Source organism: Siniperca chuatsi, linkage group LG2 (assembly GCF_020085105.1).
Source record: "Siniperca chuatsi isolate FFG_IHB_CAS linkage group LG2, ASM2008510v1, whole genome shotgun sequence".
NCBI lineage: Eukaryota > Metazoa > Chordata > Actinopteri > Centrarchiformes > Sinipercidae > Siniperca > Siniperca chuatsi.
In genome coordinates, this window is record NC_058043.1 from 1362488 (window position 1) to 1379397 (window position 16910).

A 16910-nucleotide genomic window follows, 5' to 3' on the forward strand; every position below is an offset into this window, starting at 1 on the left:
GCGAGCATATCTTTGTTAATTGCCGTTTTATTATAAATTTTCATTTGAGGAAATGTTTTCGAAATTATTGTTACACTGCACATTTATATCCTTACAGAGCAGTGAAGTGTCTTACTGTGGCGCCTGTCACTCAATGCCTCAGTCTCTCATCCTCGGCCCCTCTATTCCTGTGTTTGTCATGGTTTTGGGTTTTTGTCCTGTTATTTCCTGTTTTATTTTGAAGTGTTCTCCTCTCCTTGTGTGTCTTGTTGTTTTACTTCCTGCCTTTGTTTGCTTTTCCCTCCAGTTTTGATTGTTTGCCCCGCCCCGATTAGTTGCACCTGTGTCTCGTTGTCTCTCCTACCTAAGCGTATTTAGTCAGGAGAGTTTTTCGTTTGTTCAGCGTCAGTTCGTCATTGTACCGTGTACCCTGCGTTTGTACTTAGTCCTGCGTTTTTTTTGCCTGTGCCTCTGTGTGCGCCCTGTGGATTACCTTTGTTGGACTTTTCATGGATTACTCTTTGTTGGACATTTACCTGAATCTCAGCCACCCTCAGTTGTTTTGTCTTCCTTCATAGTAGGTAAATAAAGTCATCTTTTTTTCATTCCACCATCTCCCTGTATCATGTCTGCACTTGGGTCCACCTCCTGAACTGAATACAACAGTGTTGCTATCACTCCAGCTCTATAACCCAACACTCGTCCTCTCTCTCTCTCTAACCCCCCCCCGAGATACAGTACACTGGCATACATTCATCCATTCTGTTTATTGTGTTTGAAGCAGGGGGAGTAGGGCTTTCCAAAGCTTCCAGATCAGTCAGTGTAGGAAGCTGGCACCGTGGGTCCCTCTGCGAAAACAATCCCCTTTCTCTCAGATGGTCTATGCAAGCAAGCGAGTAGCTGCAGGGGCTTAGAGGGAGAGAGAGAGAGAGAGGGAGTCTGAAAACCTCCTACCCATCCAAGTAGCAATGTCCAGTGGGTTTTTATCTCTGAGACCCATACCCCTGGCGTTCGCTCTGTCAGTCTGGCTGTCTGTCTAACTCTTTGCTGTCTCCTTCCTTCCTTCTTTCTTTGTTTCATCCTTCCTTTTCTGCTTTTCTTATTTCTTTTTTTGTCATTCCTTGTGTCTGTCTGCCAGTTGTCAGCGCCATCTGTCTGGTTTCTCCACGATAAGAACTTGTCTTTTTAATCCAGACAAACCAGGACCGGGATATTCTCCTGCTCTGGGAGACTCTCACCCTATCTATCTGTCTCCCTCTCTCGTTTTTGAGCCTGCCTCCCCTGCTGGGTAAAGCACCTTTGAGACGGAGGAGGGAGAGAAAATTCATTTGGCCCGGTCGATGATGATTCTTACATAAGAGCACTACTGAGGTGCAGCGCTTATGTAAGAAACATGCAATTGACAAAGCCCCGCTGCTTTACCCTTTGAGCAACAGAGGATAACCTTGAGAGAATGAAAGCAAAAGGAGGAGGGAGGGAGAGGATATTTGTCACAGTGACATTAAAAGAAGACACATCTTAAGGTGCCAAAATGTGAAAACAATTTCAAATAATTTCAAATTAAAGCCTTAAGCCATCCATGGATCCAATTAACTCAAAATTGAAGTAGTCTCAGGATCTGAGAGCTGGTTTTGGAGAGAAAAGAAAATCTGTTTTAAAGTTTATAGTAGTTTAAGTGATACAAGATTTTCAAGTGAAGACAGTATCTAAGTGAAAGAACAAAAACACAGTGATGAAATCCAATGCAAATACACATGAAGAAGAACAATCTTCACATTTGTACCGGTGAGATAAAATAAGTATAATAAACAAAGTAAAATCAAAGAATCTCTCCAAGAGACTCACTGATTTACTTCACAAAACACCAAAATGAAAAAGGACAAATTAAAAAAAGCGATTCAACAATAGTTGTCTGAAATCCAGATTCCCTCATGTGGCTCTGGGGAAATACACGAGTTGATGAGTTTGACTTTAATTACTGTATAAACTGGCATTTAGTTCACTAACAACTTCAATGAGTACAGTTTGATAAATGAATATACACCAACACTGCTTTCAAATAAATATTCTGGAAAACTAAATGCAGAGAGAGTTCATTAGAAGACAAATAGCATGAATGAGAGAATTTATGGTGCAGGTTGTAATTAATGCTTTTGCAACAGTGTTTAGGGTTAAGATGAGCATGTAATGTTGCGTTCTGGCTCCTGTAGATCTCCCATAAACACACTTAATAGGGTGGATTTTTATCTGCTCTGTATCTGTGATATGTGGTAGTTGTTGACAGGACCTTTTACGCAGCATTACTCCTCCCAAATCCCAAAAGTCTGTTTGGATTTCTGGTATTGGAGTTCATAACATTTTGTTAATAAGAGGTCTGAGAGGGAGTTGGACCCCTCCAGGGTCTAACGTCACTACGTAGGAGAAGATACTATACATCTATTTGGCTATGAATTACTTTTTGGCAAACAAAAGGAATCTATACTGTATCTGTTCATGCATAGCTCATATACAATGTGAAATATTCTCTTATTTGGTGTAATAACTTATGCATTTAGTAATTTCTGTAATTTCTGTATTTTTTCAAGAAAGGAGCAACATGTCGTGCTAAAATTAGAAGAAGACTCTTTTGAAGGTGCCAATAATTTCAAATTAAAGCCTTAAGCCATCCATGGATCCAATTAGTGCAGAGAAAGCTTTAAATATAAGTAGTCTCAGGATCTGTGAGCTGGAATAAGAAAAAAAATCCATCTAAAGTTTACAAAAGAAATATACTGTATATTTGTTCATGCATGGCCCATATAAAACATAAAACATGAAGTGTTTCTTTATTTGGTGTAATAACAATGTTTTATGCTAATTTCCATATTTTGTCATCAAAAGTCCGGTTTGTGGCAAAGGAAAGATTAAGCACTTCAATACTTTGACATTTTGGGTTTTAATAAGTTCAGATGAAAAGGAAAAACAATATTTTAAAGGATTATTATTATTATTATTATTATCATTATTACTACAACACATACAGCAGTGGGTTTCCAAACAATGAAGTAAAGCCCGCCGCAACATAACACAAGGGTTAACTCCAGGGCACGCACAGACGCCATCTTTGACCTCCTAATACAACGGCAGCTTTCAGTTTTATACTCGCAGATAAAAAGTGTGCTCACGTCGTAAAACTGAACTGCCTTCCAACCATTTTGTGACGTGGGTCAGGTGGGTTAAGGGGGAGTGAGTAGTTGGAGGCGTGACAGCAGTTGTTTAACCTTTTGAACCTCTTATGCCACTGCGCATACACACACACACACACACACACACACACACACACACACCAGTATGAAGCAGCAGAGTAAAGATTTAAATGATGCAAGAGGATTAGATTAGTTAAGGAATGTCTTAATGTCCCACAGTGAAAAATTGTTTTGGAATCCTGCGATATACAAACTGCATGAGCAGGAAGAAAGTACAAAAACATATTTTATACAGACTCTGGGTGTTAATGTTGCACCCTGACCTCTTCACAGATACGCGACACTGTTGTACCAGAGAAGTGAGCGGTTCTTTACACTGTGTGCACTGACGTGATAGTGAGCAGCTGTAACGAAAGAGTTCCCGAGAGATCCCCGAGAGTTTCCCCTCGGGGATCAATAAAGTATTTCTGATTCTGAGATAGAAGATGGTGTGGAGGTTGAGCACAGAGCTCCCATGTTAATAGACCTGCATGTTTAATGGATATAAAAAGGGTTTTTTGGGGAGTTTTTCCTTATCTGAATCAAGGCTCTGAGGACAGAGGGCGTCGTATGCTGTACAGATTGTAAAACCCCTTGAGGCAAATTTGTGATACTGGGCTGTATACATAAAACTGACTTGACTTGACTTGATAGCCATGTCAGTGAATATTTTTGGACCATCTGAAGTCCAAAGGACTTGCAGAACTTGGAGCTCAGTCCTGCTGTAATTGAGGACACGTCGCCGGGTTTTAGGGGAATATGCCATTATATGACTGTCCGGGTCTACATAGCAATCATATGTGTGGTCATGTATCTGTCTTGCATCTGTCCTCCATTAACACAGAAGTTCACTGCAAACTGCAGGTCAAAGAGTTTCACTAGGATTTTACAAGCAGCAGGCTGTTCTAAGGTAGAGCGGTGCAATGAGCTAAATGCTAAAGTCAGCACGATAACATGCCCAACATATTAATGTTAACAAGCTCGTCTTCAGCAGGTAATGATGCTATGTTCACCGTCTTAGTTTAGCGTGTTACCATGCTAACATTTGCTAATAATCAATGAGCACAAAGTAAAGCCTTGGGCTGATGGGAATGTCATTAGTTTTGCAGGAATTTGGTCATAAACCAAAGTGTTGGACAAAATGTTGTCCTGATGATGGTGCGAGATGAAACGTTCGTCCTAAAGGAGGGCGCGAATATGTGAACCAAATTTCATGGCAATCCATCCAATAGTTATTGAGATATTTCAGTCTGGACGGACCAGCTGGCTGACCAACACTGCCAGCCCTGGAGCCACGGCCCTCGCATGGCTAAAATCTATTATCATATCTTCAGGAGTCAAATTAAAGTCAGTGACGCTCTCGTGTGCAGCCTACAGCTGGTGTTTAAGTCACAAATGTTTGCGCAGTAGAGTCCGTCACAACATGTGCGTGACGTTTTTCCAAATAGTTGGAGATAAATGTGCAACAAAGAGTAAAAAAACAACAACTAGTATCTCAGTTACAGGTTTCTATAAAGTGAGAATATAATTGTAATTTCAAGTTGAGGTTTTTGGGTGATTATACCCTGGGTATTACACTGGTAATGCCAGTAAGGCAGCGTAGAGTCTATGACATGATTCTTTCTCTCTCGATGATAAGAGGGCTGACAGAGCTGCAGGTAACTGGTTGAACGTTATTTCTGCAGTTGACAGATTTCACTGATTCTGAGACTGATAGAGAGACTTGACCGTGGTGGTGGTGGTGGTGGTCAAAATGATTCCTGCATAACAAGAGTGACCACAGTAGTGCAGCAAGTGAATCAAAAAAGCGATTTTGATGACAGCAACAGAAAGCGAGGAAAAAGCAGAAACAATGATTAAAGGAACAAAGAACTCTGACGGAGCGGACGAGTTCCTGTTTCTTTGGAAAGATCAGTGAGCTCTGGCCTGCAGACTGAAAAATGCTGTGATTGTCTCAACCTTAGTGAGTCAACCTTGTCAGACCCATCTCCTCTGCTATCGATCTGTGGCTTTAGAGCATTGCCTGTGGATGCAGTGGTCTCATCATAGGGACACGCCAGGGTTCTTCTTTTCTACAAGACTGATATTTTTCAAGACTTTTATCTCACTGTAGAGTTTTTGTTTTGTTTTTTTTGCCGATGAGCCACTCGTCTTACTCAAACGTACTTACGCACAGTCACAAAACTAGAAAATGCTTCTATCTTCCTGTAAACTGGTGTCAGAATGGTGCCATTAAACTGGTTTCACTAACTGGAAGTGAACCAGTGACTGGATGAGTGAGTGAGTTTCCTGGAAAAAAAGAGAAAACTTTAGAAAGAAAAAGAAAGAAAGGGACTCTTGCCCACAGCCTGTTTTCGGCTTTGGAAGACCTGTACTGTGAACTCGCCAAGATCACAGGAATGTTTTCGGGGTGATAGTCCTTTGAAGATGTCCCCCCCTTCTTCATCACTGACCCAGTTCACTTCAGTCTTTTAATCTTCAGTTCAGTCATAAAAATCTGATGTATTTTTGTCCCAAAATGTGCAAACGTAAAAAAATTTTCTTTCTTCTATATGCAATTTACCTTGTGATTTTTGATTAGATTAGATTTTTTTAGGTGGTGTAGTGTGAAAACAGGGATCCCACAATTAAACAGGCTTGACATCACCACTACCCGCCACCTCAACATTTCTTAACACCTTGATGATTTGCAAGCACCTCTCTGCAGCAATGCAGAGCAGAGACTCTTATGATTTAAGGCTTTATTGATTGTCACGAAATGAAAAGCACTCTAAGAAAGATGCTTAATGATACCAAACTGAGGATTCCTTGGCATGCAGTAAGATTACTTCTAGTCAGTGATACATTGGTAAAAAGAGGAGTTCCTTATTCATGAGCTCCATTAAAAAGAGACTAATTAATTAAAAGAGTCAATTTGTTTTAATTGTTCTTAGAAAAAGGTAAATTCTATCCCTCACAAGTTTAAATGATGGGATTCCAATCGACTTTATGAGCAGTGTTGGCAAAGAACTGAACAAATAAATATTTTGTACTGAATCTATTTTCTAATTCGATATGTGCTGGGTCTGCACTGGTACGAACTGCCTCCAGAAAGCAGCCATCTGCTCCCTCTCTAACAGAAAGCGTACACGGGCTGCGGAGTGAAAGCAGCACGTCAGCAGCAGCTTCAGTGCTCCGTCAGTGTCTGCACAGGATGCCTTCAGGCGCAGTGTGGAGCGTAGGTCACCTGCCTGCTGGCAGCACAACACACAATCACTGTAGTTACGTGCCTAAAACGGAAGAAAATAGACTTTAAGCATTAAAAAAAGGCTTCAGGTTGCTGTTGCACTCGATCCGTTCTGCAGAGCCTGTAGCCTCCTGTGTGAACAAACATTAAGTCCGACACTTCTACTGTCTACTCGGCTTTTACAGTATCAATCAACAGCTATCAAAATGGAAACATCGCAAGTGGTACAAACTCACCGAAGTTTAAAATACTTAAATACAGTGCACACTGGACTGTGCTGCTGCTGATACCAGCTCTCGTGCAGACTCCGTGCCCTGCATACTTCCCGTACATGCCGAAGAAGACCGACTGGGAGCTTCGGGGCTCCCCAGATTTGTTCGTGTACCAAAAGTCAGACAGTAGACTCAGAGCTTGTTAGCTTGTTAGCATGTTAGCCTGTGGATAGTATTCCTGGTTGCCATGTGAGTTTTGTGAGACTCACAGCTGCAGGTAGACGACTTTCGGTGCCTGTTAGTGTTAATAATTGATTTGCATATTGATTTAAACACTTTTATAGTCTCCAGGTCATAGTCTTCTGCTACTGTCACGATACAACGTACATTAGAGTTGATAGTTTTAAGTTAATTTACTGTAAAGTAATACACTAATTGCATTAAAGGTGGAGTCAGCGATTCTAATCCAGTACACGTCTTTTTGTCAGATTCAGCGAATATCTCCTCTCGGGCCGCTAGCTGTGCGTTCAGTGTGAGCGCTGAAAAACCCTCCGGTGTTTGTACTCAGCCCCGGCTCTGTGAACGGGAAACACACAAAGAGGCTCGGGCCGAGCCGCACAACGCTGTTCCAGCCATGATGTGTGTCAGGTGATGTTAAACGACTTGCCCACGGACATTCAGCTGACTCTCTAGTTTGCCAGGATCTGCTGCTGTTGTGATGTTAGCTATAGCAGCAGGAGAGTTGTGAGCGTCGCTGTCTGGAGCTGCTGTGCTCGCTCTGGGAAACGTCTCATCCTCTCTGGCTGTTAGCTTAGCAGCAGCTGCTGTAGCGACAGTTTGCTAACCCACAACCAAGCTAAGCTAACCCACAACCTAGCTAAGCTAACCCACAACCTAGCTAAGCTAACACACAACCAAGCTAACGTTAGTTACTTGCTGTGTCTTTTTTCGCTCTGTATCATGGTATTGGATTTCTCCAGAATCGCATACTCCACCTTTAACACAATTATCATAGTAAGTAAAGTAAAACTCTTTTCGGTTTTCATCTTTATGTAGCCTACAGCTCAGTATTTTGGAAGGACAATGAACCTGAAAAACTTGAAAGTTGGATATGTTTAGAGGTCGGAACCTGAATATACTGAGGAAACACAACACTTCTTATCTTATTTCACACATTAAAAAGATGAATATGCTGAGTTCATCCCCCATGCCCTCATTCTACCTCCCAATTTAACAGACAGATTGCATTTATACAATGACACATACTGAATAAGATGCCTTAACAATGTTTTATTGTTTTCCCCTCTGGCAAATGTATTATCTATGTGGTTTTTAGTGATGTCTAGGTCTATTTTTGACTGCTGCTTCCTCTTAATCATACAATGAAGAATGCACATTGCTTTTGGAGAGAGAACAGAGTGTAAGGAAGAGAGAAACAGTGAAAGATTGAGGTGGAAAAAAGAGATGGCATCGAGCGAGATGTAGAGAGAGAAAGAGATTGGTGGTATCGTCAAAGAAGAAGAGAAATGATCTGGGGAACTCTGTCTGATTTTTCGCCTGGAGAAGCACACAAACCCACCAGTGCAAACACCTGCAGATTTTTATTTTCCATGCATTTGTTATCAGCCCTGTGTTTTATTCTCGGGTCCTATAATGGTGCGGTAAATCACAGCTGACAAGTCAGGAACAGTCTCAGGCCCGCCACTCCTTTAAAAGGAAAGACAAATGATGGTGGAAAAAGGAGTTGAGTTATTAAAAGCTGAGATGTCAGTGTTAAATAAGAGATTGAGAAATACTGTTTCTGTAAGTGTGTGAAAATGACTGTGTGGTGTAAATGTATTAAATGGATGTATTAATACAGCCATGTACTGCAGTTTGTTTTAATTTGTTCCTTCCTTGATTAAGTTAAATGCTTGGCAGGAGGGATGCACAGCGGACCGTCTGTCTGTTTAAAAGTCGGACTTCCACACTGAAAGAGTGGACTGAAGTCGGAGCTGGTTTTCTTTGTACTGAAGCCCGATGTCCTGATGTCACATCCAAGCTGCTGCACTACCACTGGCGTCTGTAACTCAGAGCAATCTCTCATGAAGGATTTATTTCACCTGCCTGTCTGAAACGCACCTTTGTGATTTCGACAAAGTTTAAAGACTGACAAAACTACAGCTCAGGGGATTTTTTTTTTTTTGCGGTGTTGGGACTCCACAGATGAATTCGTTCATTTGGGTGATTGTTAACTGAACTTTTGTTAGGAGACTGCGTTCTCTTTTGTCCCACGATCCTGAGAGCCTACGAACGCAGCATTGGCCAGTCTGACCTGTGACCCGGAAGTCCCCAGGTCGATAAAAAGGTCAGCGATGATTTGTTCTGTCTGTATTTTATGTTCTGTATTTTATGATATATACATATCATAAAATAAGTTTTTTACTATCATCCCGGTCTAGACAATATACTGCTGAACAAGGTTATGTGATGCTGACTGAGAAATACTCCTACAGAGCTGAAGTGAAACAGGTTCTTCAGTGCACTGCACATATACAAATCATGCACACGAACACATATTCTCAACCTGACTTTAATTTTCAACTCCACACAGTAAATGACTCTCTACCCTCCACTTTATTGATTTGACATTCATTACGAAGTCAAATTCTTTCAAGCGTGCCAAGACAAGAGTTGGAGGTAAACAGTTGAAAAAAAAAAAAAAGCCCATAAAAGAATAACTTGCTTATTGACTGTAACCTCCGCGATCACGAGGTGGTAAAGCATCAACAAATTTAAAAAAAAAATACATTTCCATCCTGACATTATTTCACGTTTTTATTTCTCAGCATGCTTGCTGTCTTTCTTTCAGCTCTCCTCGCTCAGTTTGTCTCTCCCAACGCCGCTCCCCCTCACGCCTCTCTCCATCCCCTCTGTTGTTATTCTCCCTCTGTTTGCCTCTTCCGTCTTGTCTAAAACGGCAGATGAATTCACCCCTACCTTGTGTGTAAATGTAAATGTGGACACATCCAAAGGTCACTGATTACATCAGTGTCTGGTGGGATCTGGGTCCCTGTCTGTCCTTTATTTATTTATATATATATATATATATATATTTTGTGTGTGTGTAGATTTGTTTTGTGTGATGCTAAATTTCTATCTTTGGCTCATTTGAATGTGTTATTAATTATCCGCCCTCAACAGGCTATCGAGAGAGAGAGAGAGAGAGAGAGAGACTAACTCCAGTTGTTTAAGGGACATGCATTAATGTTTGACTGCCTGGCAAAATTCAAATTAATTCCAGAGGAATTCATTTGCAAGCACGCTAATTCCAGAGGAATTAATTTGGTTATTTCCTCTCTGACGCCTCAGGCACAGTCTAGCTGCCCTGTTAGAAACTTTCAGATTTCAGCTGTCGCTGTCAGAAACTCTGTGATCCTGAAGAGGACTTCAGTGTTAATGTGAGATGACACAGACCCTTCATGTTCTTCATAGTCTGCTTCCGTACCTTGAGCCACTACAAAACCATATTTTGTCACCTATCCTGATCTTCTGCACTAATCTTAACCCTACTGTCATCCTAATTCAAATATCTGATCCCTAAGCCGAGGTCAAACCCTTAAAGTACCCCTCCAATCAAAAATGTGTTTTGCTTGTGTGTAAGTCCTCTAAAATGTCAGGCCTCGACTTTACTGACTTGTATCTGTCCCCGGTTTGTCACTAGAGAGGCATTTTCACATTCCTCTACTGAGGGGGGAGATGTCTGTACACTTCCCTAAAACCTGAGACTCCGGGGAAGCTAGATTTGGGACGTCACAAATCCGAAAGCCAATCGCAACGCCGCCGGCAGAGAAACCCGAGACCTCCGGCGCAGAGCGGACCTGTCAGTACAGAGACGAGAGTTTGCACTAAGTTAGCGTAGCGAAAGTTTTGACAGCAAACGTGGTAGAGTGCAGTTTCTGGATGTAAACCGGACCCTGGAGCCTCTTTCCACTGTCGACTAACGTTACATAATAACACCGAACACGCTAACATCGTAGCAGATGTTATTGTATGTTTCACCACCACTAACGCTGTGTTAGCCGCTGCCAGTTACAAGCTAACATGCTAACAAACAACATAAACAAATAAACATGCTAACTACACTTGCCATTCTGATACGTCTGCTAGTCGCCGATTTTGGCGCACAACAGAGTCCTCCTCTGGTCTGACTGAGGCTCAGACATGTACGGCTGAGTCTCTCCGATGTTTCCTCTAACTCTCGCCATCTTGACGCGCACCGCTCTCTCACCATGGATGTATGTCTCTCACCCACATCACTGCTCTCACCGGTCAACCTGACATGCAGGTGTGGTGGGCGGGGCATTCAGAGATCCAGAATTTCTACACGAGGGAGAAAGTAGATGTGTTTCCAGCCCCTTTTCAGTTTTTTTATTTACTTTTTATGGGAAAACCATGTTAAACACGATATTAATCATAGCAGAGTATTTTTACATACTTTAAAAAACGGGGCCAAAAAATGTGAGTATGTAAGTGTGGAGTTCATGCAGGAAATCTTATGGTTTATTAATATTATTTTTGGAATTAGTTTTATATTATTATTATTATTATTATTATTATTAAAATATTTGTTTCTAATGTTCCGACAGTTTGGTATTTTCCCGACCTTCAAAGTCTCTTTGTTTGTCTGTGTTCTGGTTTCCAGGTGCAGGTTCATTCAAATGAGGCAGCACAAAGCAAGTTGTTGGTGTTTTAGTGGAAATTGGGTCTTGGACGCTAATGAGAGTCACTCTGCTGCCACTTTGGTTATTTTATCAACAAGAACAAACTAAATACTTGCAGAAAATGGAATAATGCTTAAAATGTAAATAAGCTATTTTAATTAAGTACTGTTGAACCAGCAGACGCGTCAAAATCAAATATTAATATCTAAAGTGGTTAAAGCAGGAACGTTAGTAGAGAAGCCAGTTAAATTCATATGAGGGATTCTTACAGTATTTATTTACATAGTGTTTATTTATATAGGGACGAGAATACAGCATGAACCAATGCCACATATATTTACACATTTACAGCCTAAGCTCATTTGCAATGCTCACTCCTAGATGGGCCTTTAAAACACGAAAAACTCTACAATAAAATACACACAGAAGAGCACAAGACACAAACAATTTACAGACTAATCTGTCTGTTGTCCACGTCTGCTTTACACTGTATGAAAAGCCTCTCCTTTTTTTATATTATCAATTTTCTATCATTATGAGGACACGGTAGCCTCACAGAAGCCTCGAACGTGCTGTTTTTGCTATGAGATATCAGTCAATATAAAATATAAAATATTCAAGCATTAGCTAAGTCTGGCAGCTGGAGGCTAGACCAATCAGAGAAGGATGGGGAGGGGCTTAGATAATGATGAGACCGAGCAGGATTGTATTTTGAAGCTATCTATTTGGAAATATTGACTGAGGTAGCAAGAGTTTTTTTTTTTTTTTTTTTGGGGGGTGACAGCCTTCAGATATGCACATGAGCTCGTACTTGACATACTGTTGCTGTCATGTGACGTCCATCTGTCTGTCTGTGTATCTGTCGTTTTTGTCTTCACTCTCTCCGTTTCCTTCCCCTGGGTCACCTTTCACTTCCAGTCCTTCACTCACTGCCTTTTTCGGTCTCCTCACTCCGACTTTTGGGTCTCTCTCTCTCTCCTTTTTATTTTTTTGAGTGACATATTGGTGTGAAGAGATGTTCCCAGCTAGGTAGGCAGTCAAGCCTGACAGTGTGACTGTCCTCTTCTGAGAGTGAGAGACATAAAGAAAGAGAAACTAAGAAAGAGAAATGGGGGAGTAAAATGAAAGGAAGACTAACAAGGCAAGCAGAAGGAAAGTAGAAAGCACGTCACAAGGGAAAGATATATATAAAATGATAAACACCACCATTAAGGCTTTGCGGCCATCTCTCTTAACTCGCTATGATTGCAGTGGTTACAGTCATTAAAAAGCTCTTTCCAAAATGTGTCTTTCTGGACCTTTTACCTTCCTGCTTTTCTTGGCATGGTTTCAGTAATTTAACTTTATTCCGAATTAATAACAGTATAAGGCAGTGGTAAACAAATCGCAGGGTCCATAAAAGCCTGTGGCATCATTGAGTGTTTGTGGGTATTTGGGAACACATGATGATGATAATAGGTCTCCTACTGTTCATTCAAAGTATTTATTTAACTCCAAACATCATTAGCAAGCGATATGTGGTCAACAGCACTGAGCCACCGGACCTCAGCCCCCAGCTGAACACCTATGCTGCCCCATGAAGCCAAATCAAAACACCTTCATATTTGGTCAAAGCTGAGTTAAGACTAGACTCTTAAGTATGTTTTACCAAATGATTAAACCACAGAAATGTCTAATATCTGCGTGGAGCAACTGACGTCATTGTTCAGGTTATACGACAGTTGTCCCATAAACAAATATTAAAGCGTTCACCGTGGCTCCTTACACTGTAACGCTGCAGCTTCAATCATCTTAATTTCCACGCTGGACTGCAAACGTTTAACTTTGAATTCCATCACATGAACTGGATTTATACATGACTTGTTAGAGCATAAACTGTGCAGAAACACAAAATTGCTCACTACTCACTTTGTTAAATTTCTGAAAGTCATCTGCGGTGTGTGTGTGTGTGTGTGTGTGTGTGTGTGTGTGTGTGTGTGTGTGTGTGTTTGCTTGTGCTCTAAGACTGCATATACTGTAGTCCTGGGAAGCAATTCAGTCAGGCTGTCTGTTTGCATTTTTCACCTTGTAGAGCACACATGCTCTCTCTCTTTCTTTTACTACACACACACACACACACACACACACACACACACACACACACACACACACACACACATTTTCAGGCCGCGTTTTCCTCGATAAAGTCTTGCAGGCGGCTAGAGGTTATAGCACTGGAAGGTGCCGATTACTGTTCTCATTTTCACTGCAGTATATAAACTGATTTTGCTGCCGTGGTGATGGAACATTTGGCGTTATTAACTTTTTTAACCCCTTTAAAATGAGGCCGGGTGGCAAAGAATGGCAGAATGGAAACTTTTTTACTGCTGCGAGACCTGGAGGGAGTAGCTTCGGCATGGACTGCTAACTCTGAGTGGCCCGGTAGCTATGGACAAATATTTTTAGCCCAGTATCTCTCTGAATTATGTCCATTTTGGGCGGTTCCGCACCTCCCAATCTACATCCAGTGCCAACGCTGAGTGCCGAGGCAGGAAGTAGTGTACCCTTTATGTACAAGGCGGAAAGTGAAGGTGTAGATGTCTGAGTGGTGGATGGACGTATAGTGTTCCTGACTTTTATGCTGTAAATTAAGTTTGCAATTAATGTTAGCCTTTTTATTAACCACAGCCATGATCGTTCCCTAACCTTGACCATACTGCACGAGAAAAAGTTGGAATCGGACGTTTAAAAACGTTGGCAGTGAATGTAATCCAGTGTTTTGCAGAATTGACGTTCTGGAGTTGGATGTTTTACCATCTAGTTTACCGGCATTGAGGATGTAGTAAATTATGCTACTGTGATAACTAACAGGATAGGACTATCATTGTTTGATGTCTGTGACTAAAATATCCATTTATATAAGTCTGTATTTGCAAGTGACAACACTAGTTTTCTCCAGGGACCATGGGACCGCGATCCTCCTCGTCAACAAACTGTCCAGCCTCTTTTGGGGCACGGACAGTACTTCCTCCTCCAGCTTTCAAGATGCTGGTGGACGACTTCACTTCACCTTGTCACCAAGCATTGCCCCATGTAGTGTGTATATGTAACGCCAACGTCAAGAGGGAATGGGAGTTGCTGCTGGCTGTGAAAACCCTCACCAAAGTCTACTCCAAGTCATGGTACCATCAGTGGTATTGCAAAACCGACACCTGGCTGGGGGACAGATGGGTTCCTGTTGGTTCTCCGTCTAGTGAAGCTGTGCGTTCTGTTTCCCTGCTGCCCCGTAGACTTTATATTGAGATGACCTTAGGAAAACAAAAATAGCTTTTCTAGGCTCTGAGAGAGTTTAACAAATGTAAAATCTTTAAGGAAAGAGTAATTGACCTTGTTTGCAGTTAGATATGTCCTGTCCACAGTTTTGCAGATGTCTCCTTTGTAATGACAGTCTATGGGGACAATGTTCTTTGGGCTGCAGGGGATTTTTTGGTGGCAATACAGTGACTGGCCACTGGGACAAATCTGCAGCAAAGCTAAGTGCTGGGTTATGCTAGGAAAGAGCTACTTTATACAACGCACCGTCTCACCACGTCGGTTACGTTGCTAGAGACGGGGGCGAGGCAGTGATCATTAAAACACGGGGACAACAGCGCACATTATCATACAATCTCTCCTGGAAGGCATTCTGTTGCATTTGGTTGTGCACACAAATAGTGGCAGGAATACTTAGTTTCCGAAGCTCTTCTACTATATTGGTGCCTCGACTCACTATGCCATGTCCAGCTCTCTTAATAAATGCATGCTTTTTATCTTTGCACCCTCTGATGACTTCATCATGTTTGCCCATGAAAAAAAAAAAGACATTTCCAGCAAACCATATAGGGTCAGAAAGAAACGTCTTTCACCATCATTCATCCTCAGTGATTCTCAGTCTCTCCCTCTACTGGCTGTGCTTTGGGAGAGAGATGTGAATGGTTTTTTCAACTCCTGCTTTCCCGTCATCGCCACTCATTCCAGTGGAGCTCGTCACAACAGGAGCGAGCTGACGGGCAGGCCCGCAGTGCCGTGAACACATCCAGTTTCCTAGCATCGTTTCGCTGCCTCCTTGTTCAGACAGGGACCTGAAGGGAGGATTTGATCTCCGGTTTGACTGTCCACCTCCTCCCTCGTGGCTTGTCTTGCACACTTCTCTCTCCAGCCCCGTTCAGACGAGGCCGTTGAAGGAAGAAATCATCTCTGCACCGAGGAAGGAAGCTTCGTCTGCATGAGACACCCACATGTCCTTCTTTGGGTCCTGTTTCACAAAACGTCAAGGGGCATGCTGCTAATCTTGAATCCACAAATTCTAAAAACAGCTATTTTTAATTTGATTTTTAAACAGCTGTTATTTAAATGTTATTTGGTCTTCAGAACGTACATTACCAGAGCAACTTTTATGGGACTTTTCAAACATGATGCTAAAAACTAGCAAGGATCCACCATTCAAATATTCAAAACATGTATTTGAAAAGCATGTACGGAGTAGGGTTCATTAAAGAGTCACGGTTATTTAAGTTAAAATAGACGATAACAATATCTTGTACATCCTAAAAACTGAGACCACTGAGTAGGACCATTTGTTACAATGAATAATCATGTATTTATTAAGAGATACTGCATGACAGTGTCCGTCATGTACAAATCTAACAGTTTATCACAGAGGTACGTAGTGGATGTGATCGTGGGATTATTTACACAGTGGAGTGGCATGTTTTGAAAAGGCACTCGATGCACTGAAAGCTGTTTCTCTCTTCCCTCTCCTTCCCTCTTTCACACATCTCCACAATAATTAGATGACTAATGAAGGGCCGTCTGTCTCCTTTGAGTGCCTCGTCTCACTCTCTCTCTCTCACACACACACACACACACACACACACACACACACACACACACACACACACACACTCTCTCCCAGTGGAGACAAAGATTTATCTGCACTGGATGTGAGGGTGTCACATCCAGATTCAAATGAATGGTGGTTTGAGCCGCATCGAGTGAGAATGATCCTCACTGGTGTAGTTTGCTGCTTAACGACAGCGATTTTTAGTCGACTAACAGGGAGTTGCACAGGAGCTGTTGTATGGCGGTGTGCCTGCATAACCTCGGCTGTCCATCATTCTTACTATCTGAACCGAAGCCCCAATATGTAAACTGCAGCAAACCTCCTGCAGAAATGTAAAATGCGATTTTCCTTACTGGCGTCGATGTATTTTGCACATTTTCCTGGATATAATCAATAGCTGACCTAGATGATGCTGCACTACATTTAAAGCTGTGTTAGGGATTTTTGACCAAATATTCCCGTTACTCCCCAGACTCCCATTTTATATATATATATATATATATATATATATATATATATATATATATATATATATATATATATATATATATATATATATATATATATATATATATATATATATATAAAAACTGACTGAATTCAAATCTGACCGTAATCAACTCTATATAATGTCTTGTTTACACTGTACATTTCACATAACTTCTTACTGTTAACTTTATATATACTGTATATATCAAAGTTACA

General features: G+C 41.4%; 1 long non-coding RNA gene across 3 annotated transcripts in view; it reads left to right on the plus strand.

Moving 5' to 3' along the window:
• Nucleotides 1–288: 288 nt before the first annotated feature.
• The window catches only part of LOC122866355, a 37542-nt gene continuing 20920 nt past the window's right edge, over nucleotides 289–16910 (plus strand). For all 3 annotated transcript variants that reach the window (XR_006375678.1, XR_006375677.1, XR_006375679.1), the window contains exon 1: nucleotides 289–560. This is a non-coding gene — a long non-coding RNA (uncharacterized LOC122866355). The remainder of the gene's footprint in view (nucleotides 561–16910) is intronic.